We start from the raw sequence: 26,251 nt of genomic DNA, 5'->3' as shown, positions 1-26,251 counted from the left end.
GCACACTCGTTGCAGACACTATTTCTTCATTTAAACTGTTCCACGTCTCAATACATTTTTGCGGGAAACTACATTTTTTTAACATCTCTCAGACATCTTCCTTTTCTCAGCTTTTTACTATGCAATCTTGTGCTTCGGATGTCGTATTCTTCTCTCAGGATCAGTTTCTCATTATCCACTTGGTCCATTCCGTTGGTCAATTTAAAAACTTGTATCAGGTCTCTTCTCTCCCTTCTTTGTTCCAGGGTTGGTAGATCCATAGCCTTTAGTCTCTCCTCATATGTCATCCCTTCAAATTCTGGAACCATTCCTTTAGACATTTTTTGTAGTCTTTCCAATTTCCTTATGTGTTTCTTTTTATGAGGGGTCCACACTACTCCTGCATATTCCAATCTGGGTCTTATTATATTACTTATCAATTTCTTCATCATTTCTTTGTCCATGTAGTGTGTGTGTGTGTGTGTGTGTGTGTGTGTGTGTGTGTGTGTGTGTGTGTCCATCACGAATCCTCAGTACGGATGTTTTGTACGTATTGGGAATGTTTGATTGAGCTTTGCGTGTGTGTGTGTGTGTGTGTGTGTGTGTGTGTGTGTGTCAGACACGAATTCACTGTGCAGATGTTTTGTACGTATTGTGTATGATAGAGCTGTGAGTGTGTGTGTGTGTGTGTGTGTGTGTGTGTGTGTGTGTGTGTGTGTGTGTGTGTGTGTGTGTGTATTTACCTATTTGTATTTACCTATTTGTGTATTACAGGGCCCGAGCTAAGCTCTCTGTGACCTGTCTCCTTGTCCATTCCGGTCATATCTCTCTTTCATCTGATTGACACACGCCGCATCAACGACATCACTGCTCAGTTTATTCCACTTATCAATGCTACGATGCGGGAAACTGTATTTTCTCACGTTATTTAGACAGATGTCTTTTATTAGCTTTTTTCCATGTCCATGTCCTTTATCAACTCTCTGTCCAGTATGTCAATCTTGTTCACCAATTTATACATAGTTATAATGTCTCCTCTTGTTTTTCTCTCTTCTAATGTGGTCAGCCCCAGCTTCCTCAGTCTTTCCTCATAGTCTAACTCCCTGAGTCCTGGTACCATCTTTGTTGCCAGCCTCTGTACCCTTTCTACCTTCTTCACATTTTTCTTCATATGCGGTGACCAGACACAAGCTGCATATTCTAACTGGGGTCTTATTAAGGTACATAATATCTTCTTCATCATTCCTTCATCTAGGTAGTGGAATGCAAGGCCAATATTTTGAAGCATGTTATATGTTTTCCAAAAAATCTTGTTAATGTGTTTCTCCGGTGACAAAGTGTTTTGCACGGTTACTCCTAAGTCTTTCTCCTCATTGGTCTCTTTAATTTTCTCATCACCCAGCCTGTAATCCCTGTTTGGTCTGTATCTACTTCTTCCCATTTTCATAACATGGGTCTTGTCTATATTAAATTCCATCTGCCACTCCTTACTCCACTCATATATTTTATCAAGATCTTCCTGTAACTTGTTACAATCTTCCACATTCTTTACTCTCCTCATAATTTTAGTATCGTCCGCAAACATGTTCATGTAACTGTCAATTCCTACTGGCATATCATTAACATAAATCAAAAACATGATGGGACCAAGCACTGACCCTTGTGGAACTCCACTGGTTACCTTCTTCCACTCGGACTTCCTTCCTCTCACCACTGTTCTCATTTCTCTTCCCACTAAGTAATTTTCCATCCATTTTGCTAGTTTATCATTTACTCCTCCAATCTTCTTTAGTTTCCACATCAGTCTATTGTGTGGTACTTTATCAAAGGCCTTTCTCAAGTCCAGGTAGATAGCATCCACCCATCCCTCTCTATGTTGTAGTATGTCAGTCACTCTTGAATAAAAACATAATAAATTGGATACGGACGATCTTCCTTTTCTGAAACCAAACTGCCTTTCACTCAGAATGTTTTCACTTTCTAGATACTCATTCCACTTAGCTTTAATTACTTCTTCACATATCTTGCACAATATACTAGTCAACGATACTGGTCTATAATTTAGCGGTTCCATTCTACTACCATTCTTATATATAGGCACAATGTCAGCTCTTTGCCACTCTTTCGGGACTAATCCTGTTTGTATGGAGGTTTCCACAATATCAAATATGGGGTTCAACAATTGATCCTTACACTCTTTTAGCAACCTCCCAGATATGCCATCAGGCCCCTTTGATTTATTAATATTCATATTGCTTATAATTTTCCTTACATCTTCCTTAGCAACCATGATGTCCTGCATTTGCTTTATTTCCATAGGCCTTCCTCCCATAAAATGCTCCTCCTTTGTAAACACTTTGCAAAAGTTGTCGTTCAAAATTTCAGCTATCTCCAGCATCTTCATATACTTCTTCCCGTTTTTACCTTTGTATTGCCTCTCTTTTATTTAGTTTTCCATTTATGAATTTGTAAAACATTTTGGGTCACTATCACAGTTTTCCACCACCCTCTGTTCATATTCCTTCTGTGCTGTTCTCCTTACTTCAACATATCTATTCCTTGCTGTTTTGTAGCCTTCCCTTGATAATACATCACTGTTTTCTTAAGTTTCTTCCATGCCTTTTCTTTGTTCTTTTTGCTTCTTCACAATTTCTATTAAACCACAGTTTATTATTTAAAGTCCCCTTCCTGTAATATGGCACAAACTTTTTCACAGCAGAGTTATACAAATCCATAAATTCATCGTACTTCAATTGCATATCTCTTTCCTGGTATACCACGGACCAGTCAGTTTCATTAAAGAACTCCCTTATATGGTTATAATTTGCCCTAGTATAATTTAATTTTTCCTCCTTGGGTTCCACAATCTTATTCATGCTTAATTCTGTATCCAGCTCAAAGCTTAGGACATCATGATCGCTTTTCCCCAAGGGACTTTCATGTTCAACTTCCTCTTTTAGAGAGATTCCTTTGGTAAATACACCTATTTGTGTATTACAGGGCCCGAGCTAAGCTCTATGTGACCTGTCTCCTTGTCCATTCCTGTCATATCTCTCTTTCATCTGATTGACACACACACTCAACACATCACTGCTCAGTTTATTCCACTTATCAATGCTACGATGCAGGAAACTGTATTTTCCCCTGTCATTTAGAGAGATGTCCTTTATTAGCTTTTTTCCATGTCCTCGGAGATGATTACTTGTGGTCACCTTTATCAACTCTCTGTCCAGTATGTTAATCTTGTTCACCAATTTATACATAGTTATCATGTCTCCTCTTGTTTTTCTCTCTTCTAATGTGGTCAGGCCCAGCTTCCTCAGTCTTTCCTCATAGTCTAACTCCCTGAGTCCTGGTACCATCCTTGTTGCCAGCCTCTGTACCCTTTCCACCTTCTTCATATTTTTCTTCATATGCAGTGACCAGATACATGCTGCATATTTTAAATGGGGTCTTATTAAGGTACATAATATCTTCTTCATCATTCCTTGGTCTAGGTAGTGGAATGCAAATCCAATATTTTGAAGCATGTTGTATGTTTTCAAAAAAATATTGTTAATGTGTTTCTCCGGTGACAAGGTGTTTTGCACGGTTACTCTTAAGTCTTTCTCCTCATTGGTCTCTTTAATTTTCTCATCACCCAGCCTGTAATCCCTGTTTGGTCTGTATCTACTTCTTCCCATTTTCATAACATGGGTTTTGTCTATATTAAATTCCATCTGCCACTCCTTACTCCACTCATATATTTTATCAAGATCTTCCTGTAACTTGTTACAATCTTCCACATTCTTTACTCTCCTCATAATTTTAGTATCGTCCGCAAACATGTTCATGTAACTGTCAATTCCTACTGGCATATCATTAACATAAATCAAAAACATGATGGGACCCAGCACTGACCCTTGTGAAACTCCACTGGTCACCTTCTTCCACTCGGACTTCCTTCCTCTCTCTACTGTTCTCATTTCTCTTCCCATTAAGTAATTTTCCATCCATTTTGCTAGTTTATCATTTACTCCTCCAATCATCTTTAGTTTCCACATCAGTCTATTGTGTGGTACTTTATCAAAGGCCTTTCTCAAGTCCAGGTAGATAGCATCCACCCATCCCTCTCTATGTTGCAGTATGTCAGTCACTATTGAATAAAAACATAATAAATTGGGATACGCACGATCTTCCTTTTCTGAAACCAAACTGCCTTTCACTCAGAATGTTTTCACTTTTTAGATACTCACTCCACTTAGCTTTAGTTACTTCTTCACATACCTTGCATAATATACTAGTCAACAATACTGGTCTATAATTTAGCAGTTCCATTCTACTACCATTCTTATATATAGGCACAATGTCAGCTCTTTGCCACTCTTTCGGGACTAATCCTGTTCGTATGGAGGTTTCCACAATATCAAATGCGGGATTCAACAATTGATCCTTACATTCATTTAGCAACCTCCCAGATATGCCATCAGGCCCCATGGATTTATTAATATACAGATTGCTTATAATTTTCCTTACATCTTCCTTAGTAACCATGATGTCCTGCATTTGCTTTATTTCCATAGGCCTTCCTCCCATAAAATGCTCCTCCTTTGTAAACACTTTGCAAAAGTTGTCGTTCAAAATTTCATCTATATCTCCAGCATCTTCATATACTTCTTCCCCGTCTTTTACCTTTTGTATTGCCTCCCTTTTATTTAGTTAGTTTTCCATTTATGAATTTGTAAAACATTTTTGGGTCACTATCACAGTTTTCCACCACCCTCTGTTCATATTCCTTCTGTGCTGTTCTCCTTACTTCAACATATCTATTCCTTGCTGTTTTGTAGACTTATTATAGTACTTATCAATTTCTTCATAATATCTTTGTCCATGTAGTGAAATGCTACTCCAATATTTCTTAGCAAATTATATGTTTCTCTAAAAATTCTATCAATATGGCTCACTGGTTGATTGTCTTCTTCCATCGTCACTCCTAAGTCCTTTTCGTTTTTTGCTTTCTCCAGTTCTACTCCATCTCCCATCTTATAGATTCCCACGTGTTGTCTTTCACTCTTTCCCATTTCCATGACATGGCTTTTGTTCACAATGAATTCCATTTCCCACTTTTTGCTCCATTCCCATATCTTATTTAGGTCTTCTTGCAGTATTTCACAATCCTCTTTTTGCTTTATAACTCTGCACAGTTTCGTATCATCTGCAAACATATTTATGTAGCTGTTCACTCCTTCTGGCATGTCGTTAATATAAATGAGGAAAAGTATTGGTGCCAATACTGACCTATGTGGCACTCCGCTTTCTACTGTTCTCCATTTGGACTTCATATCTTTAACTACCGTCCTTATTTCTTTCCCCCTCAAATAATTTTCTATCCATCTCAATGTGCTTCCTTTTAAGCCACCCTTCTCCTCTAACTTCCATAGTAATCTTGCATGTGGCACTTTGTCAAATGCCTTTTTTAAATCCAAATAAATACAGTCAACCCATCCCTTTCTCTCTTGTACTCTATCAACTATTCTAGAATAGAAACTCAGTAAATTAGTTACACAAGACTGTCTTTTCCTAAAACCAAATTGGCTATTTGATATTAATTTGTTGTCTTCAAGGAACTCGATCCATTGTTTCTTTATTATTCTTTCACACATCTTGCATATTACACTAGTTAGTGATACCGGTCTGTAATATAAAGGTTCTTCCTTCCTTCCATTCTTATATATGGGAACCACCTCAGCTCTTTTCCCTTCTACTGGTACTGTTCCATTTTCTATTGAGCATTTTATGATGTTGTATATAGGACTTGCTAGTTCTTCCCTACATTCTTTCAGTATTCTGCCTGAGACTTCATCTGGTCCCATTGCCTTGTCTTTATCCAGTTCCTTCATTAATTTTTTTATTTCAAGCTTGGTTACTTTAATCTCTTTCATATAGACTGTCTCTATATTACCCTGTGGCCTTTCAAATTTAGATTCCTTAGTAAAGACCTCCTGGAATTTATTATTTAATAGTTCTGCCATAGTTTTTGGGTCTTCCACCATCCCGTTCTCTCCTTTTAACCTTTCTATTGTTTCTCTTTGTCTATTTTTTCCATTTATGAATCTATAGAACAATTTTGGTTGCTCCTTACAATTTTCTACAAAGTCCTTTTCAAAGTTCTTTTCCTCTTCCTTCCTCACCTTAACATATTCATTTCTCGCTGCCTTGAAGTTTTCCTTATTTGTTGGATTTCTATTTCTTCACCTTTTCCATGCTTCATCTCTTTTCTCCTTTGCCCTAGCACACCTTGCATTAAACCAATCTTTCTTTCCTTCTTCTTTAGGTCTATATTTCGGGACATATTCCTGACTCCTGTTTTATATATTTCCAAAAATAAGTTATACTTCTCTTGCATCGTCTCTGAGTTTTCCATCTCCTCCCAGTTTACATTTTTAAAATAGTTTTAAAATAGTGTGTTTGTGTGTGTGTGTGTGTGTGTGTGTGTGTGTGTGTATGTATTCACCTAGTTGTATTCACCTAGTTGTAATTTTACAGGGCCTGGGTATCATACTCGTGTGGCCCCGTCTCCATATCTACACACATCCAACTTTCCTTTAAAACTATGCACACTCCTCGCTGACACCACCTCCTCACTCAAACCATTCCACACCTCCACACATCTTTGTGGGAAACTATATTTCTTCACATCCTTCAAGCATATTCCCTTGGCTATCTTTTTACTATGTGATCTCGTAGTTCTATTTAAGATTTTCTCTCTCAACATCATTTGCTCATTATCCACTTCATCCAGTCCGTTCAACAGTTTATAAACCTGTATTAAATCTCCTCTTTCTCTTCTTTGTTCCAAGGTAAGCAAATTCATTTCTTTTAATCTCTCCTCATAGGTCATTTCCGCCAATTCCGGAACCATTTTTGTTGCCATTCTCTGCAATCTCTCCAACTTCCTTATATGCTTCTTTTTATAAGGGGACCAAACCACTCCAGCATATTCCAATCTTGGTCTAATTACCGTACTAATTAATTTCTTCATCATATCTTTATCCATATAATGGAAGGCTAATCCAATATTTCTTATCAAATTATACGTTTCTCCAAACATCTTATCAATATGAGCCTCAAACTGCCCATGGTCTTGTATTATCACTCCCAAATCCTTTTCCTTTTCCACCTTTTTCAACACTACTTCTTCACCCATCTTATATGACCCTCTTGGCCATCTTCCACTCTTCCCCATCTCCATCACATGACTTTTGCTCAGATTAAATTCCATTTCCACCTCTTGCTCCACTCCCAAATCTTATCCAGATCTGCCTGTAAATTTCACAATCTTCTTCACTCTTCACACACCTACACAACTTCGCATCATCTGCAAACAAATTAATATAACTGTTTACTCCTCTGGCATGTCATTAATATATACAAGGAAAAGTATTGGTGCCAGCACTGAGCCTTTTGGGACTCCACTCTCCACCACCAACCAGTCCGACTTTGCATCCCTTATTACCGTTCTCATCTCCCTCCATCTCAAGTAGTTTTCCATCCACTTTAAAACTTTTCCTTTCAGTCCTCCATAAATCTTTAATTTCCATAGCAGTCTCTTGTGAGGTACCTTGTCAAAAGCTTTCTTTAAATCCAAATATACACAGTCCATCCATCCCTCTCTCTCTTGTATTTTGTCAATCACTCTTGAATAAAAGCTCAGTAGATTTGTTACACATGACATCCCTTTCCTAAAGCCAAATTGATGATCCGATAATAACTTATGATCCTCCAGGAACCGTATCCAATATTTCTTTTATCACCCTCTCACAAATCTTACCAACCACACTTGTTAGAGACACAGGTCTATAGTTAAGAGGCTCTTCCTTACTGCCGCCCTTATAAATGGGCACCACTTCAGCTCTTTTCCACTCACTGGTACTTCCCCTGTTTCTAATGAGCACCTTATAATATCATATAAAGGATCAATCAATTCTTCTCTACACTCCTTCAATAATTTTCCTGAAACTTCATCTGGTCCCATCGCTTTATCATCTTTAAGTTCCTCCAACATTTTATATAACTCCTTTTTAGGTAACTTAATGTCATCCATGTGCACATTTCCTTGTACATTCTGAGGCTTTACAAACATTGTTTCTTTAGTAAATACTTGCTGAAACCTATTATTTAGCAATTATCTCTGGCATGGAGCTATACATTCCTCATACTTTCTCTAACCCTAAAGCTAAAAAGCCTTGGTTTAACTCTGCTTGTTCTCGTGCTGTCAATGATAGAGAGGCGGCTCACAAACGGTTCCGTAGCCATCCAACTGCTGAAACTCATGCCCTATATATTTCTGCCCGTAATCATGCCAAATCTATTCTCCAACTTACTAAAAACTCTTTCATCAATAGAAAATGTCAAAGTCTTTCCAATTCTAACTCCTCTCGAGATTTCTGGCATCTAGCCAATAATATCTCTAACAACTTTACTTCTTCGTCTTTCCTCCTTTACTTCATCCAGATGGCTCTACAGCTGTCTCTTCTTTTTCTAAAGCTGAACTCTTCGCTCAAACCTTTGCTACCAACTCAACTTTGGATGATTCTGGGCATATTCCTCCTACTCCTCCACCCTCTGACTACTTCATCCCTAAAATTAAAATTCTTTATAAAGACGTTTTCCTGGCCCTCTCTGGCCTTGATTCTCGGAAGGCTTACGGTCCGGATGGAGTCCCTCCTGTTGTTCTCAAAACTGTGCTTCCGAACTCGCTCACTGCCTGGTCAAACTCTTTCATCTGTGTCTCTACTTCTATTTATCCTTCTTGCTGGAAGTTTGCTCACATTCAACCTGTCCCTAAAAAGGTGACCACTCCAATCCTTCTAACTACCGCCCTATAGCTTTGATTTCCTGCCTTTCTAAAGCCTTTGAGTCTATCCTTAATAGGAAGATAATGAGGCATCTATCAGCTCACAACCTTCTCTCTGATTGCCAGTATGGTTTCCGTAAAGGCAGATCTACTGGTGATCTTCTTACTTTCCTAACTGAATCTTGGTCATCCTCTTTAGGGACTTCGGTGAAACCTTTGTTGTCGGCCTTGACATATCGAAAGCCTTCGATAGAGTCTGGCACAAATCTTTAATTTCTAAACTACCCTCCTACGGATTCTATCCTTCTCTCTGTACCTTCATCTCCAGTTTCCTTTCCGATCGTTCTATTGCTGCTGTAGTAGACGGTCACTGTTCTTCCCTAAAACTATCAACAGTGGTGTTCCACAGGGTTCTGTCCTATCACCCACTCTCTTTCTATTATTCATCAATGATCTCCTAAATCTGACTCAATGCCCTATCCACTCCTATGCTGATGATACCACCCTGCATTATTCAACAGCGTTCAACAGACGCCCAACCCAACAACAATTAAATGACTCAAGGCGAGATGCTATAGGACGCCTAACTTCTGATCTTTCACTTGTTTCTGATTGGGGCAGAGAAAACCTGGTTTTGTTCAATGCCTCAAAACTCAATTTCTACAACTATCTACTCGACATAACCTTCCAGACAACTATCCTCTCTTCTTCAATAACACTCAACTTCCCTCTCCTCTACATTAAACACACTCGGTCTATCCTTCACTAAAAATCTAAACTGGAAATTTCACATCTCTACTCTTGCTAAATCAGCTTCCAAGAAGTTAGGTGTCCTATGGCGTCTTCGTCCATTTTCTCTCCTCCCAGCTGCTTGCTCTGTACAAGGGCCTTATCCGCCCGTGTATGGAGTATGGCTCTCATGTCTGGGGGATCCACACACAGCTTTACTAAACAAGGTGGAATCTAAAGCTTTTCGTCTTATCAACTCTTCTCCTCTAACTGACTGTCTTGATTCTTTAAGTCACCGCCGCAATGTTGCATCTTTATCTGTCTTCTACCGCTGTTTTCATGCTGTCTGCTCTTCTGAACTTGCTAACTGCATGCCTTCCCCCCTCCTGCGGCCTCGCTGCACAAGACTCTCTACTTCTTCTCATCCCTATTCTGTCCATATTCCTAATGCAAGAGTTAACCAGTATCTTCACTCCTTCATTCCCTACACTGGTAAACTCTGGAACTCTCTACCTGTGTCTGTATTTCCACCTGCCTATGACTTAAACTCTTTCAAAAGAGGAGTGTCAAGACACCTCTTACGTTAACTGGACCCTCCTTTTAGATTTTTTTGTTTTTTCTCTTTCTACTTTCCTTTTAACAGGGCCTGGCAACCAGCGGGATTTTTTTTTTTTCCAACACTGTTTTCCCTTGGCCAGTGCCCTTGTAATGTAAAAAAAAAAAAAAAAAAAAAAAAAAATTCCGTTATATTCTTAGGGTCATCTACTATCCCTTGCTCTCCTTTTAACCTTTCAATGGACTCTCTCTTTTTAAGTTTACCATTTATGAACCTGTAAAACAATTTTGGATGTTCCTTACTCTTGTCTACAATATCTTTTTCAAATTTTCTTTCTTCCTCCCTCCTTACCCTCACATACTCATTTCTCGCCACTCTATAATTCTCCTTATTTAGTATATTCCTGCTCTTTTTCCATCTTTTCCAAGCCACATCTCTCTTTTCCTTAGCCTTAACACAAGTTGCATTAAACCAATCCTTTCTTCCTTCCTCTCTCGGTTTATACTTTGGTACAAATTTCATAACTCCTTCTTTATAATATTTCATAAAAATCTCATTTTTTTTTGCACTTCTCTGATTTGTAACATCTCCTCCCAATCTAATTTTCTGAAATAATTTTTCAAACTTTCTGTGTCCATCTTTCTATAATTCAATCTACCACTCCTGTATGTCTCGTCCTTCCTTCGCTGTGTTGTTGCTATCTGCATTTCCATAACCACATGATCACTCTTTTCCGAAGGACATTTGCATTGTATATCTCCACATAGGTACACTTCTCTTGTTAACACCAAATCCAGTCTAGCTGGTTCATCATCTCCTCTATATCTAGTATTTTCTTTCACCCTCTGTTCCATCATTAAATTAAGAAATCTCTCTCCCCATGCTTCCTCTCCAACACCACTTACTAGATTTTCCCAATCCACCTCCTTACAATTAAAATCTCCTACTAGTATCACCTTTCTTTTTCCAGATAATACACTTTCCAAACTCTGTAAAGTATCCTTGATCATATTGTCATATTCCCTTAATGTCCAAGAATTTGTTTTAGGAGGTACATAGGTCACCATGATTATTAATTCTTTTCCATCACTTTTTATCCTTATGCTTATCACTTCTGCGTTGTTCTTCCCATACCAAACCTTATCCACATTTATTTATTTCTTCGTCATAATCATAACTCCTCCTCCACCTTTACTCTCTATCCTTTCTCCATATATTATATTTATTATCCAAATTTATCTTTGTTTTTCATGCAATTTTGTCTCAGTCAAACACACTATATCAGGCTTCTCCACCATCATATAGTCTTGCAATTCCAATCTACTTGACAGTATCCCATCTATATTAGTATACATTACGGTCCACCCACTGCTCCTCTAGGGGTTTCTCCGCATTCCTTCTTTCCACATACCACTTTCTGACTCTCTCTCCTATAACTCTCCAAAAACTTTTCTCTTTCCTCCTCAGACCGCTCATCATTTTTCCTTCTCGCCTCTTCCACCAATTCCTTATATCTTCTCCTCTCTTCCTCATTTCTATTCTTTCTCACAAACACCTCTTTACAACCTTCTATCTCTTAACTTTGATGTTCTATATAGGATATCCTCCAGATTGTTGTGACTTCAGTACTACTTTAATCGGTCTGCTCACTCCTCCTTATACGGACCCAGTCTATGGATCTCTTCCACTTCTTCTTGTAGGTCTTTTTTTCATCATCATTTAGATTTTTGAACAGATCTCTTACCGTTTTAATTCTTCCTTAATTCTCTTAGGCTTATATGTTATATTTTGTTCTTTCATCCCAAATATTAACACACTCTTCTTCTTTTCTGCTATTTCTCTTATCAATGTTTCCTTATTCTTCATTACATTAACCAGTTCCTTGGACCTTTCTTTTTGTCTTCCTTCAACTGATCTTTAATTATTTCTTGTAATCCAACCATCTCTGCTTCCTCGACTCAGTCCATTGTGTTTTCTTCAGTTCCCATTCCTTTCAAACCTTTCATTCTGCTCACTAATCATTTCCTTAAAGTCATCTTTCTCCTTTACTACTCTTTCCATTTTCTCCTCCAACCGTCTCTTGTATTTTTCAACCTCCACTCTCAAGTGTGCATTCTCATCCACCAATCGTTTTTCATTTTCCTCCAGTCTCTTAACTCTTTCCTTTAAAGCCTTGCGGAATTCTCTATCCTGCTCCTCCTCACTCCTCTGAACTTTTAATTCCTTCACCAACTCCTCAAATCTCTTCTCCAACATTACCAGTCGACCTTGCATTGTTGCCCCTGTTGAAGATGGACTCATGCTTTGACTGGCCACTTTTGGTTTTGCTCCCTGGGCCTCATTGGCATATTTTGAATTTGGTAATTTCTTTCTTTCCGGTCTATCCATTTTTTTACTCTTCCTGGGAGCATGTGGGTGTGTGGTCACTGGGGGCCAAGCCTGGTAGCTACGTGTGTGTGGTGGGATGCGCCGGTGGCTGCTATGGCTGGCCTTTGTGGTTCCCGCTCTGTCGCTTGGAGTGCGGAGGTTCTCACACCTCCGACCACTCTCATGCACACGCCACTAGGCCACGCTCACTCTGCACACTCGCTCACTCGCTCCGGCCGCCCTTCAATACCAATAACGACCCTCACCCAAGCACACTGCTCAGCGTGTGGGCGCTAGTCAGATGCCACTCTGAGCAGGAGGCACATCCGCTCTCCATGGAGCGCGGAGTGTGTGTGTGTGTGTGTGTGTGTGTAAAAGTAAGTAAGTAAGTAAGTAAGTAAGTAAGTAAGTTTATTGCCACATATATCTATACATAAATACATATACCTAATAACAGACATAGGCAGAACCTGTCAAGCTAGAGCTCCTTGACAGATATATTTTTTATTACAAAAAACAAAGTTCAGCTGTGGTTTGTGTTGTAAATATTATATTAGTAAGGGTATAATAATAATAATAATAATAATAATAATAATAATAATAATAATAATAATAATAATAATAATAGATAAACAACAGAACATAATCATGCAGTCATGAATGCATAATAATTTTATAATAACATGAATGATAATTTTATAACAGTAACATAATATACAAAAATAATATCAGAATAAATATACTCAATCATAATAAGCCTATAAATTTTGGAGGGAAAACACATAGTTCTTTAATATCTTCTTAAATTGATTAATATTACCCGTATTGTAAATGTTTTTAATGTCAGTAGGTAAAGTATTCCATATCTGTGGGCCAGAATAAAAGATACTATTTTTAAAAAGAGCTGTTCGGTATGGTGGACATACTAAATTAACATTGCTATTTCTGGTGCATTGAGTATTTTGTAATAATCTGAAAACTGTAGTTCCCTGTGTGTGTGTAATGTTTTTGAATATGAACAGAAGAAGAAAGTACTTATGGATGGAGAACACATTTAAAATTCTGTGATCTGAGAAAATACCTGATACTGAATCGAATTTACCTTTATAAAATATACACCTTAAGATTTTATTTTGTGCAATTTTTAATTTATTAATGAAGGAAGGCCAGGTACATGCCCAAACTGACACACAGTATATAAGATGAGGGTAACATAAGGTATAATAGATGCTTATCATTGATTCGGTAGTCAGATGGTTATGTACCTTGTATAGTATGCCACACATCTTTGATAATTTTGAATATACATTATTTATATGATAGTTCCAATTTAAATTTTCGTCTATATGAACACCCAGGAATTTAGTATGTGTCACATTGTTTAACGTTTCGCCTTCTAACAGCAGTGGTGGCAGATGGTTGTCTAAAGATCGATTCTGGAAGAGGATATAATTAGTTTTGGCAATGTTGAGTTTTAATTTATTATTTTTAATCCATTGATTGATTAGTTCTAGTTCTGTGGTTAGGTTTATATGCAAACTAAGTATATCCTTGTCGCCTAGTAATAGATTGGTGTCATCAGCGTATATAGTATATTGTAGTTTTGAGCTGGCGTTGGTAATGTCATTTATATAAACAAGGAAAAGTAGTGGTCCTAATATTGATCCTTGCGGAACACCTTTAGATATGCTTTTAAGGGAAGAATAAATATCATTACAAAAGATGGACTGATATCGGTTGCTCAAATAGCTTTCAAAAAGCTGCAGTGGTACACCTCTAATACCAACATGCTTCAGTTTGTCTAATAAAATGTGGTGGTTCAAGGAATCAAAGGCTTTGGATAGATCAATAAATACACCAGCTACATGTTGTTTTGATTCTAGGTGCTTGTATACATTGTTTGTAAATTCTACTATTGCAGACTCTGTGGAGTGATTTGCACGAAAACCATGTTGATATTAAGATAGAAAATTATGGTTTTCCAAGTGGTTCAACAAACGAGTTGCAATGACTTTTTCAAATATTTTGCTGAAAGCTGGTAAAACTGAGATGGGACGGTAGTTGTTAATATCATTCTTACTGCCTGATTTATGTATTGGAATTACTTTAGCTATTTTTAGTTTATCTGGGAAAATCCCTGTTTTTAATGAAATATTAACTATGTGCGTTAATGGGTATAACAAGAAGGTGGATGTGTGCCTTAAAATTTTAGGTGACACTTCATCATAGCCGGGTGAACTAATATTAAGGGCCAGTAAATAGCTTTCAATTTCTGTGGGACATAAAGGAGGTAAGTACATAGAAAATGTATTAACAAGGTAGTTCTCTACCATCTTGTATGTGATTAAGTGTTATACCTGCTTTTAGGAAATGATCATTAAATTTACTAGTGGTTTCAGAGCAAGGTGGTATTAATTCTATTTTATGGTCATTACTAGTGTGATAATTTGTGTGTGTGTGTGTATTTACCTAGTTTACCTAGTTGTAGTTTTACAGGGCCTGGGCTTTATGCTCGTGTGGCCCCGTCTCCATGTCTGCACTTATCCAATCTTACTTTAAAAGTGTGCACACTCTTTGCAGACACTACTTCTTCATCTAAACTGTTCCACATCTCAATACATCTCTGCGGGAAACTATATTTTTTAATATCTCTCAAACATCTTCCCTTTCTCAGCTTTTTACTATGCGATCTTTTGCTTCGGATGTCATATTCTTCTCTCAAGATCAGTTTCTCATTATCCACTTGGTCCATTCCGTTGATCAATTTATAGACTTGTATCAGGTCTCCTCTCTCCCTTCTTTGTTCCAAGGTTAGTAGATCCATAGCCTTTAGTCTCTCCTCATATGTCATCCCTTCAAGTTCTGGGACCATTCTTGTAGCCATTTTTGTAGCCTCCAATTTTCTTATGTGTTTCTTTTATGAGGGGTCCACACTACTCCTGCATATTCCAATCTAGGTCTTATTATAGTATTTATCAATTTCTTCGTCATTTCTTTGTCCATGTAGTGAAATGCTACTCCAATATTCCTCAGCAAATTATATGTATCTCTAAAAATTCTATCAATATGGCTTACTGGTTGATTGTTTTCTTCCATCGTCACTCCTAAGTCCTTTTCCTTTTTTACTATCTCCAGTTCTACACCATCTCCCATCTTATATATTCCCACAGGTCGTCTTTCACTCTTTCCCATTTCCATGACATGGCTTTTGTTCACATTGAATTCCATTTCCCACTTCTTACTCCATTCCCAGATCTTATTTAGGTCTTCTTGCAGTATTTCACAATCCTCCTTTTGCTTTATAACTCTGCACAGTTTCGTATCATCCCAAACAAATTTATGTAGCTGTTCACTCCTTCTGGCATGTCGTTAATATAAATGAGGAAAAGTATTGGTGCCAATACTGACCCCTGTGGCACTCCGCTTTCTACTGCTCTCCACTTGGACTTCATATCTTTAACTACCGTCCTTATTTCTCTCCCCCTCAAATAATTTTCTATCCATCTCAATGTGCTTCCTTTTAAGCCACCCTTCTCCTCTAACTTCCACAGTAATCTTGTGTGTGGCACTTTGTCAAACGCCTTTTTTTTTTTTTTTTTTTTTTTTTTTTTGTGTGTGTGTGTGTGTGTGTGTGTGTGTGTGTGTGTGTGTGTGTGTGTGTGTATTTACCTAGTTGTATTTACCTAGTTGTAGTTTTACAGGGCCTGGGCTTTATGCTCGTGTGGTCCCGTCTCCATATCTACACTTATCCAATTTTTCTTTAAAACTATGTACACTCTTTGCTGATACCACTTCCTCACTCAAACTGTTCCAAGTCTCAACACATCTTTTGGAAACTAAATTTTTAACATCTCTCAGACATCGTCCCTTCCTTAGTTTCTTACTATGCAATCTTGTGCTTCTAAAGTCATATTCTTCTCTCAGGATCAGTTTCTCATTATCCACTTCATCCATTCCGTTAATCAATTTATAAACTTGTATCAGATCCCTCTCTCTTCTCTACTCCAAGGTTGGTAGATCCATTGCCTTTAGTCTCTCCTCATATGCCATCCCTTTAAATTCTGGAACCATTCTTGTAGCCATTTTTGTAGTCTCTAATTTTTTATGTGTTTCTTTTTATGGGAGTCCACACAACTCCTGCATATTCCAATCTAGGTCTTATTTTAGTACTTATCAATTTCTTCATCATTTCCTTGTCCATATAGTGAAATGCTACTCCAATATTCCTTAGCAAATTATACGTCTCTCTGAAAATTCTATCAATATGGCTTACCGGTTGATTATTTTCTTCCATTGTCACTCCCAAGTCCTTTTCCTTTTTTACTTTTTCTAGTTCTACTCCATCTCCCATCTTATAGATTCCCACTGGTCGTCTTTCACTTTTTCCCATTTCCATGACATGGCTTTTGTCCACATTGAATTCCATCTCCCATTTTTTGCTCCATTTCCAGATCTTGTTTAAGTCTTCCTGTAGTATTTCACAATCCTCTTTTTGTTTAATGACTCTGCACAGTTTCGCATCGTCTGCAAACAGATTTATGTAGCTGTTCACTCCCTCTGGCATGTCATTTATATATACGAGAAAAAGTATTGGTGCCAATACTGACCCCTGTGACACTCTTCTGTCTACTGTTCTTCACTTGGACTTCATATCTTTAACTATCGTCCTTATTTCTCTCCCCCTTGAGTAATTCTTCATCCATCTCAATGTGCTTCCTTTTAAGCCACCCTTCTCCTCTAACTTCCATAGTAATCTTTCATATGGCACTTTATCAAAAGCCTTTTTTAGATCTAAATAAATACAGTCAACCCATCCCTCTCTCTCTTGTACTTTATCAACTATTCTAGAGTAGAAACTCAATAAATTTGTCACACATGACCGACCTTTTCTAAAACCAAATTGGCTATTTGATAATATTTTGTTGTCTTCAAGAAACTCGATCCATTGCTTCTTTATTACTTTTTCACACATCTTGCATATTACACTAGTTAGTGATACCGGTCTGTAATTTAAAGGTTCTTCCTTCCTTCCGCTCTTATATATGGGAACCACCTCAGCTCTTTTCCACTCCACTGGCACTGTTCCATTTTCTATTGAGCATTTTATGATGTTGTATATTGGACTTGCTAGTTCTTCCCTACATTCTTTCAGTATTCTGCCTGAGACTTCATCCGGTCCCATTGCCTTTTCCTCATCCAATTCCGTCATCAACTTTTTATTTCAAGCTTGGTTACTTTAATCTCTTTCATATAGACAGTCTCTATTACCCTGTGGTCTTTCAAATTTGGATTCCTTAGTAAAGACCTCATGAAATTTACTATTTAACAGTTCTGCCATACTTTTGGGTCTTCCACCATTCCGTTTTTTCCTTTTAACCTTTCTATTGTTTCTTTTTGTCTTATTTTTCCATTTATGAATCTGTAGAACAATTTTGGTTGTTCCTTACATTTTTCGACAATGTCTTTTTCATAGTTCTTTTCTTCTTCCTTTCTCACCTTAGCATATTCATTTCTTGCTGTTTTGAAGTTTTCCTTATTTCTGGATTTCTGTTTCTTCTCCACCTTTTTCATGCTCCATCTCGTTTCTCCTTTGCCATAGCACATCTTGCATTAAACCAATCTTTCTTTCTTTCTTCTTTAGGTCTATATTTCAGAACATATTCCCTGACCCCAGTTTTGTATATTTCCAAAAATAAGTTATATTTCTCTTGAACCGTTAATGAGTTTTCCATCTCCTCCCAGTTTACGTTTTTAAAATAGTTCTTGAGATTCTCAATATCAGCCTTTCTGTAATTTAATCGGTCTCCTTTGTATGATTCATCTCTATCTTCCTTTCCTTCTTCTATATCCATCTCTAATATTACATGGTCACTCTTTCCCAATGGGCACTTGTATCTTATATCATCGTTAATTGGTATATCCCTTGTAAAACTAGGTCTAATCTTGCCGGCTCATCGTTTCCTCTGAATCTTGTGTTTTCCTTTACTCTTTGGACCATCAAATTATCTATCATTAGGTTCAGGAATCTATCTCCCAGGCATCTTCCCCATACCACTTTCATAATTTTCCCAGTCTACCTCCTTACAGTTGAAATCTCCTACCAATATCACTTTTCTCCTTTCCTTAATGATTCTTGTAAGACTCCTTATTGTGTCATCTATCATGTCTCTATATTCTTGGTTAGTCCATGAGTTTGTTTTGGTGGCACATATGTTCCAATGATTGTTAACTCCTTTTGTTAATATGCATCTTAACATACAGTATTTCTGATTTTCCTTCCCAAACTCCACTTGATTTACCACTATCTCCTTCCTTAACATCATCATGACTCCTCCTCCTCCTTTACCCACTCTGTCTCTCCTCCATATATTATACCTTTTATCTATGTCTATTTTATTGCCTCATTTAACTTTGTTTCCACCAGGCATACAATATCTGGTTCTTCTTTCTTTATGTAATCTCTTAATTCTAATTTACTAGATAAAATCCCATCTATGTTTGTATACATCATTTTAATCTCTTGTTCTTATCATTTTTAGTTAAACTTGCTCCATTCTTTTCTCTTCTTTCTCTTTTATATACCATTTCCTTATCCTGTCTCCTATAATTCTCCAAAAATGCCTTCTCCTCCTCTGACCTTTCATTATTTTTTCTCTTGCTTCTGCCACCAGTTCATTGTGTCTCTTCCTTTCCTCCTCGTTTCTATTTTTCTTTATATATATATCTTTGCAACCTTCTGTTTCTCTGAGTTTTGTTTTCTATATAGTACTTCTTCTGCTGCTGCTTGTGATTTTAGTAATATCTTAATTGGTCTCACTGTTCCTTCTTGATATGGTCCCATTCTATGGATTTCTTCTACTTCCTCTTCTAAGTTCTGTCTATCCTCGTCATTCAGATGTTTTAGTAGGTCTTTACTGATTTCATTTTGTCTTTTTCCTTCTTGGTCTATATTTAACATTTTTTCTTTCAGTCCAAAAATAATTACACTCTTTTTTCCGCAATTTCTCTTACTAAATTTTCTTTTTCTTGAGGACTCCTATCATTTTGCTTGTCATATTTTCATCTCTTTCTTTTAACTGTTCTTGAAATACTTCTTGAAATGATTCCTTGTCTTTCTTATCTTGGATTCTCCGTGCTTGTACTTCTTTTTTAATCACGTCTTGTACTCTTTCTTCTTCTTTGTTAACTAGATCTTTTAGCTTCTCTTTTTCTTTCTCGGCTTTACCAGTCCTTCTTCCATCAATTTTTTATAGTTCGCTATTTGTACTTTTAATTCTTCATTTTCGGTTCTTAGCCTAGTTTTGTTTTCTTCCACTCTTTTTATCCTTTCTTTCAATTTCTGGAGCTCTTTATCCTGTTCTTCATTCTCTTTCATTCCCATACTTTCCTTTATCAATTTATCTAATTTACGTTCGATAGTCAAGACTCTATCAAATAGTGAAGGTTGCGCCATATCAAAGCCTTCAAATTCTCTTTCTCCCTTACCAACATTGTTATCATCAGCTTTCATTCTTTCCCTTGTCACATACCTGCATTTAGATGGAATATCTTTCTCACTCATTATTATTTAACACTGTATTCATGAAAATAAAATGAGTCCACACTTATCGCCCAGGCCACTGTAAACCCAAACAAAGGTAGTGAAGATCAGCTGATTCTCGGAGCGACGGTATTCGTCCTTCCTCTCTCTGTGTGTGTGTGTGTGTGTGTGTGTGTGTGTGTGTGTGTGTGTGTGTGTATTTACCTAGTTGTATTTACCTAGTTGTAGTTTTACAGGGCCTGGGCTTTATGCTCGTGTGGTCCCGTCTCCATATCTACACTTATCCAATTTTTCTTTAAAACTATGTACACTCTTTGCTGATACCACTTCCTCACTCAAACTGTTCCAAGTCTCAACACATCTTTTGGAAACTAAATTTTTAACATCTCTCAGACATCGTCCCTTCCTTAGTTTCTTACTATGCGATCTTGTGCTTCTAAAGTCATATTCTTCTCTCAGGATCAGTTTCTCATTATCCACTTCATCCATTCCGTTAATCAATTTATAAACTTGTATCAGATCCCCTCTCTCTTCTCTGCTCCAAGGTTGGTAGATCCATTGCCTTTAGTCTCTCCTCATATGCCATCCCTTTAAATTCTGGAACCATTCTTGTAGCCATTTTTGTAGTCTCTAATTTTCTTATGTGTTTCTTTTTATGGGAGTCCACACAACTCCTGCATATTCCAATCTAGGTCTTATTTTAGTACTTATCAATTTCTTCATCATTTCCTTGTCCATATAGTGAAATGCTACTCCAATATTCCTTAGCAAATTATACGTCTCTCTGAAAATTCTATCAATATGGCTAACCGGTTGATTATTTTCTTCCATTGTCACTCCCAAGTCCTTTTCCTTTTTACTTTTTCTAGTTCTACTCCATCTCCCATCTTATAGATTCCCACTGGTCGTCTTTCACTTTTCCCATTTCCATGACATGGCTTTTGTCCACATTGAATTCCATCTCCCATTTTTGCTCCATTTCCAGATCTTGTTTAAGTCTTCCTGTAGTATTTCACAATCCTCTTTTGTTTAATGACTCTGCACAGTTTCGCATCGTCCGCAAACAGATTTATGTAGCTGTTCACTCCTCTGGCATGTCATTTTATATACGAGAAAAAGTATTGGTGCCAATACTGACCCCTGTGGCACTCCGCTGTCTACTGTTCTCCACTTGGACTTCATATCTTTAACTATCGTCCTTATTTCTCTCCCCTTAAGTAATTCTTCATCCATCTCAATGTGCTTCCTTTTAAGCCACCCTTCTCCTCTAACTTCCATAGTAATCTTTCATGTGGCACTTTATCAAAAGCCTTTTTTAGATCTAAATAAATACAGTCAATCCATCCTCTCTCTCTTGTACTTTATCAACTATTCTAGAGTAGAAACTCAATAAATTTGTCACACATGACCGACCTTTTCTAAAACCAAATTGGCTATTTGATAATATTTTGTTGTCTTCAAGAAACTTGATCCATTGCTTCTTTATTACTTTTTCACACATCTTGCATATTACACTAGTTAGTGATACCGGTCTGTAATTTAAAGGTTCTTCCTTCCTTCCGCTCTTATATATGGGAACCACCTCAGCTCTTTTCCACTCCACTGGCACTGTTCCATTTTCTATTGAGCATTTTATGATGTTGTATATTGGACTTGCTAGTTCTTCCCTACATTCTTTCAGTATTCTGCCTGAGACTTCATCCGGTCCCATTGCCTTTTCCTCATCCAATTCCGTCATCAACTTTTTATTTCAAGCTTGGTTACTTTAATCTCTTTCATATAGACAGTCTCTCTATTACCCTGTGGTCTTTCAAATTTGGATTCCTTAGTAAAGACCTCATGAAATTTACTATTTAACAGTTCTGCCATACTTTTGGGTCTTCCACCATTCCGTTCTCTCCTTTTAACCTTTCTATTGTTTCTTTTTGTCTTATTTTTCCATTTATGAATCTGTAGAACAATTTTGGTTGTTCCTTACATTTTTCGACAATGTCCTTTTCATAGTTCTTTTCTTCTTCCTTTCTCACCTTAGCATATTCATTTCTTGCTGTTTTGAAGTTTTCCTTATTTTCTGGATTTCTGTTTCTTCTCCACCTTTTCCATGCTCCATCTCGTTTCTCCTTTGCCCTAGCACATCTTGCATTAAACCAATCTTTCTTTCCTTCTTCTTTAGGTCTATATTTCGGAACATATTCCTGACCCCAGTTTTGTATATTTCAAAAATAAGTTATATTTCTCTTGAACCGTTAATGAGTTTTCCATCTCCTCCCAGTTTACGTTTTAAAATAGTTCTTGAGATTCTCAATATCAGCCTTTCTGTAATTTAATCGGTCTCCTTTGTATGATTCATCTCTATCTTCCTTTCCTTCTTCTATATCCATCTCTAATATTACATGGTCACTCTTTCCCAATGGGCACTTGTATCTTATATCATCGTTAATTGGTATATCCCTTGTAAAAACTAGGTCTAATCTTGCCGGCTCATCGTTTCCTCTGAATCTTGTGTTTTCCTTTACTCTTTGGACCATCAAATTATCTATCATTAGGTTCAGGAATCTATCTCCCAGGCATCTTCCCCATACCACTTTCATAATTTTCCCAGTCTACCTCCTTACAGTTGAAATCTCCTATCAATATCACTTTTCTCCTTTCCTTAATGATTCTTGTAAGACTCCTTATTGTGTCATCTATCATGTCTCTATATTCTTGGTTAGTCCATGAGTTTGTTTTGGTGGCACATATGTTCCAATGATTGTTAACTCCTTTTTGTTAATATGCATCTTAACATACAGTATTTCTGATTTTCCTTCCCAAACTCCACTTGATTTACCACTATCTCCTTCCTTAACATCATCATGACTCCTCCTCCTCCTTTACCCCTCTCTCTCTCCTCCATATATTATACCTTTTATCTATGTCTATTTTATTGCCTCATTTAACTTTGTTTCCACCAGGCATACAATATCTGGTTTTCTTTTTTTATGTAATCTCTTAATTCTAATTTACTAGATAAAATCCCATCTATGTTTGTATACATCATTTTTAATCTCTTGTTCTTATCATTTTAGTTAAACTTGCTCCATTCTTTTCTCTTCTTTCTCTTTTATATACCATTTCCTTATCCTGTCTCCTATAATTCTCCAAAAAAATGCCTTCTTCTCCTCCTCTGACCTTTCATTATTTTTTCTCTTGCTTCTGCCACCAGTTCATTGTGTCTCTTCCTTTCCTCCTCGTTTCTATTTTTCTTTATATATATATCTTTGCAACCTTCTGTTTCTCTGAGTTTCGTTTTTCTATATAGTACTTCTGCTGCTGCTTGTGATTTTAGTAATATCTTAATTGGTCTCACTGTTCCTTCTTGATATGGTCCCATTCTATGGATTTCTTCTACTTCCTCTTCTAAGTTCTGTCTATCCTCGTCATTCAGATGTTTTAGTAGGTCTTTTACTGATTTCATTTCGTCTTTTTCCCTTCTTGGTCTATATTTAACATTTTTTTCTTTCAGTCCAAAAATAATTACACTTCTTTTTTTCCGCAATTTCTCTTACTAAATTTTCTTTTTTCTTGAGGACTCCTATCATTTTGCTTGTCATATTTTCATCTCTTTCTTTTAACTGTTCTTGAAATACTTCTTGAAATGATTCCTTGTCTTTCTTATCTTGGATTCTCCATGCTTGTACTTCTTTTTTAATCACGTCTTGTACTCTTTCTTCTTCTTTGTTAACTAGATCTTTTAGCTTTTCTTTTTCTTTCTCGGCTTTACCGAGTCCTTCTTCCATCAATTTCTTATAGTTCGCTATTTGGACTTTTAATTCTTCATTTTCGGTTCTTAGCCTAGTTTCGTTTTCTTCCACTCTTTTATCCTTTCTTTCAATTTCTGGAGCTCTTTATCCTGTTCTTCATTCTCTTTCATTCCCATACTCTCCTTTATCAATTTATCTAATTTACGTTCGATAGTTAAGACTCTATCAAATAGTGAAGTTTGCGCCGTATCAAAGCCTTCAAATTCTCCTCCTCCCTCACCAACATTGTCATCATCAGCTTTCATTCTTTCCCTTGTCACATACCTGCATTTAGATGGAATCTCTTTCTCACTCATTATTATTTAACACTGTATTCATGAAAGGAAAAATGAGTCCACACTTATCGCCCAGGCCACTGTAAACCCAAACAAAGGTAGTGAAGATCAGCTGATTGTCGGGAGCGACGGTATCGCGTCCTTCCTCTGCTGCGTCTCGTGTGTGTGTGTGTGTGTGTGTGTGTTTCTGTGTGTCCTCCATGACACAAGTCCTCTGTACAATACCACAGTTCAAAATGCTACTAGGATTGTTGCCCCTATGACGTAAGAAGCTGATATAATAACAATAATCTCTTGATTGAGATAGAAGTAATGACTATAGCATAATTTGGTCTCCCCTATAAAGTTTTCTACGTTTTCTATGATACTCAAGGCTGGATTCTACCCGACGGGTCAAGAGGAGTTGCCAGGTGTCTCCTACTTTTCCATAAAAACTCAAGTGAGGCCCTTGTTATAGTATCTGGAGCCCACATGATGGCAACACTAAGTGGGGAGGAGTCACAAGAGCAGGTCTGAAGGGAAATGCGCCACGAAAATTCAAAACATTCCCCGCGAAAATTCATGATTACATAAGCGATCGCCGCGTCACAGTACTCGAGAGGCTTGATTATATAAGCAATCGCAGCAGTTTAACTCGAAAACTCCGACAGGCCTTAAATACGGCTGCATAGCACACTTCCGACAGTCCTTAAATGGGGCAGCTACTTTGAGCGCTAATAAAAACCGCGCTAGCATTGGTAGCGCTGCTATATTTGATCATGACGTAGTCCTATGGTAGTACTGTCGGCTCCCAGGAAGCGCACCGCTCTAGCCAGCTAGTCATCCCGCAAATTTCTGTGAGGTGCGTGAGCGTCGTGTCGCGGTGATAATTATTTACATATTTACGTATTTACTTATTTACGGAACTATTATTTACAACTATGGCTCCTGGTGCTAAAAGGAAGCTAAAGTTTAGTGATAAAAGTGATAGACAAGGCGGGACAAGACGCAAATTGCACAGGTTGGAGGTAGATCCCGACCCCGCTATTTTGACAACATCGTCACCCACGCCTGATAAAAACATACGTAACTATAATCAGCCAATATGAGTGAAAACACGAAAAACATGTGAAAACACATAAAAACATGAGCAGTGCCTTACATTATGTAAGAATACACATAAAAGCACCTCCCCTGAGTTGCCGCTACCACAATCTTCTCCAACTATCGGTTATTATTCTGAGACAACCATAGTGAGTAGAGCAATAAAAACTTGTAGGATGATGCATTGTCATGTCTACTAACAGCAGATTTTTTTCCAGAGTAATTTATAAGAGTTGAATTTTTTATGATAATTGCGGTAATGGGAGGGTGCGAATTTTGCGGTCATCGTTCTTAGCGAGTTAAGGATTAAAAGTATGCACACTCGTTGCAGAAACTACTTCTCATTTAAACTGTTCCACATCTCAATACATCTTTGCGGGAAACTATATATTTTAACATCTCGCAGACATCTTCCCTTTCTCAGCTTTTTACTATGCGATCTTGTGCTTCGAATGTCATATTCTTCTCTCAGGATCAGTTTCTCATTATCCACTTGGTCCATTCTGTTGATCAATTTATAAACTTGTATCAGATCTCCTCTCTCCCTTCTTTGTTCCAGGGTTGGTAGATCCATAGCCTTTAGTCTCTCCTCATATGTCATCCCTTCAAATTCTGGAACCATTCTTGTAGCCATTTTTTGTAGTCTGTCCAACTTCCTTATGTGTTTCTTTTTATTAGGGGTGAACACTACTCCTGCATATTTCATATTATAGTACTTATCAATTGTGTGTATTTACCTAGTTGTAGTTTTACAGGGCCTGGGCTTTATGCTCGTGTGGTCCCGTCTCCATATCTACACTTATCCAATTTTTCTTTAAAACTATGCACACTCTTTGCTGACACCACTTCCTCACTCAAACTGTTCCAAGTCTCAACACATTTTTGCGGGAAACTAAATTTTTTAACATCTCTCAGACATCGTCCCTTCCTTAGTTTCTTACTATGCGATCTTGTGCTTCTAAAGTCATATTCTTCTCTCAGGATCAGTTTCTCATTATCCACTTCATCCATTCTGTTAATCAATTTATAAACTTGTATCAGATCCCCTCTCTCTTCTCTGCTCCAAGGTTGGTAGATCCATTG

General features: G+C 37.3%; 1 protein-coding gene across 1 annotated transcript in view; it reads left to right on the top strand.

Moving 5' to 3' along the window:
* Window positions 1-26,251, top strand: part of LOC123499320 (general transcription factor 3C polypeptide 3-like) — a 414,223-nt gene that overhangs the window by 128,921 nt on the left and 259,051 nt on the right.

This window comes from Portunus trituberculatus, chromosome 49 (assembly GCF_017591435.1).
Source record: "Portunus trituberculatus isolate SZX2019 chromosome 49, ASM1759143v1, whole genome shotgun sequence".
NCBI classification, from domain to species: domain Eukaryota; kingdom Metazoa; phylum Arthropoda; class Malacostraca; order Decapoda; family Portunidae; genus Portunus; species Portunus trituberculatus.
Note: the sequence above shows the minus strand (reverse complement) of the source record. Positions and strands in the feature narration are given on the sequence as shown.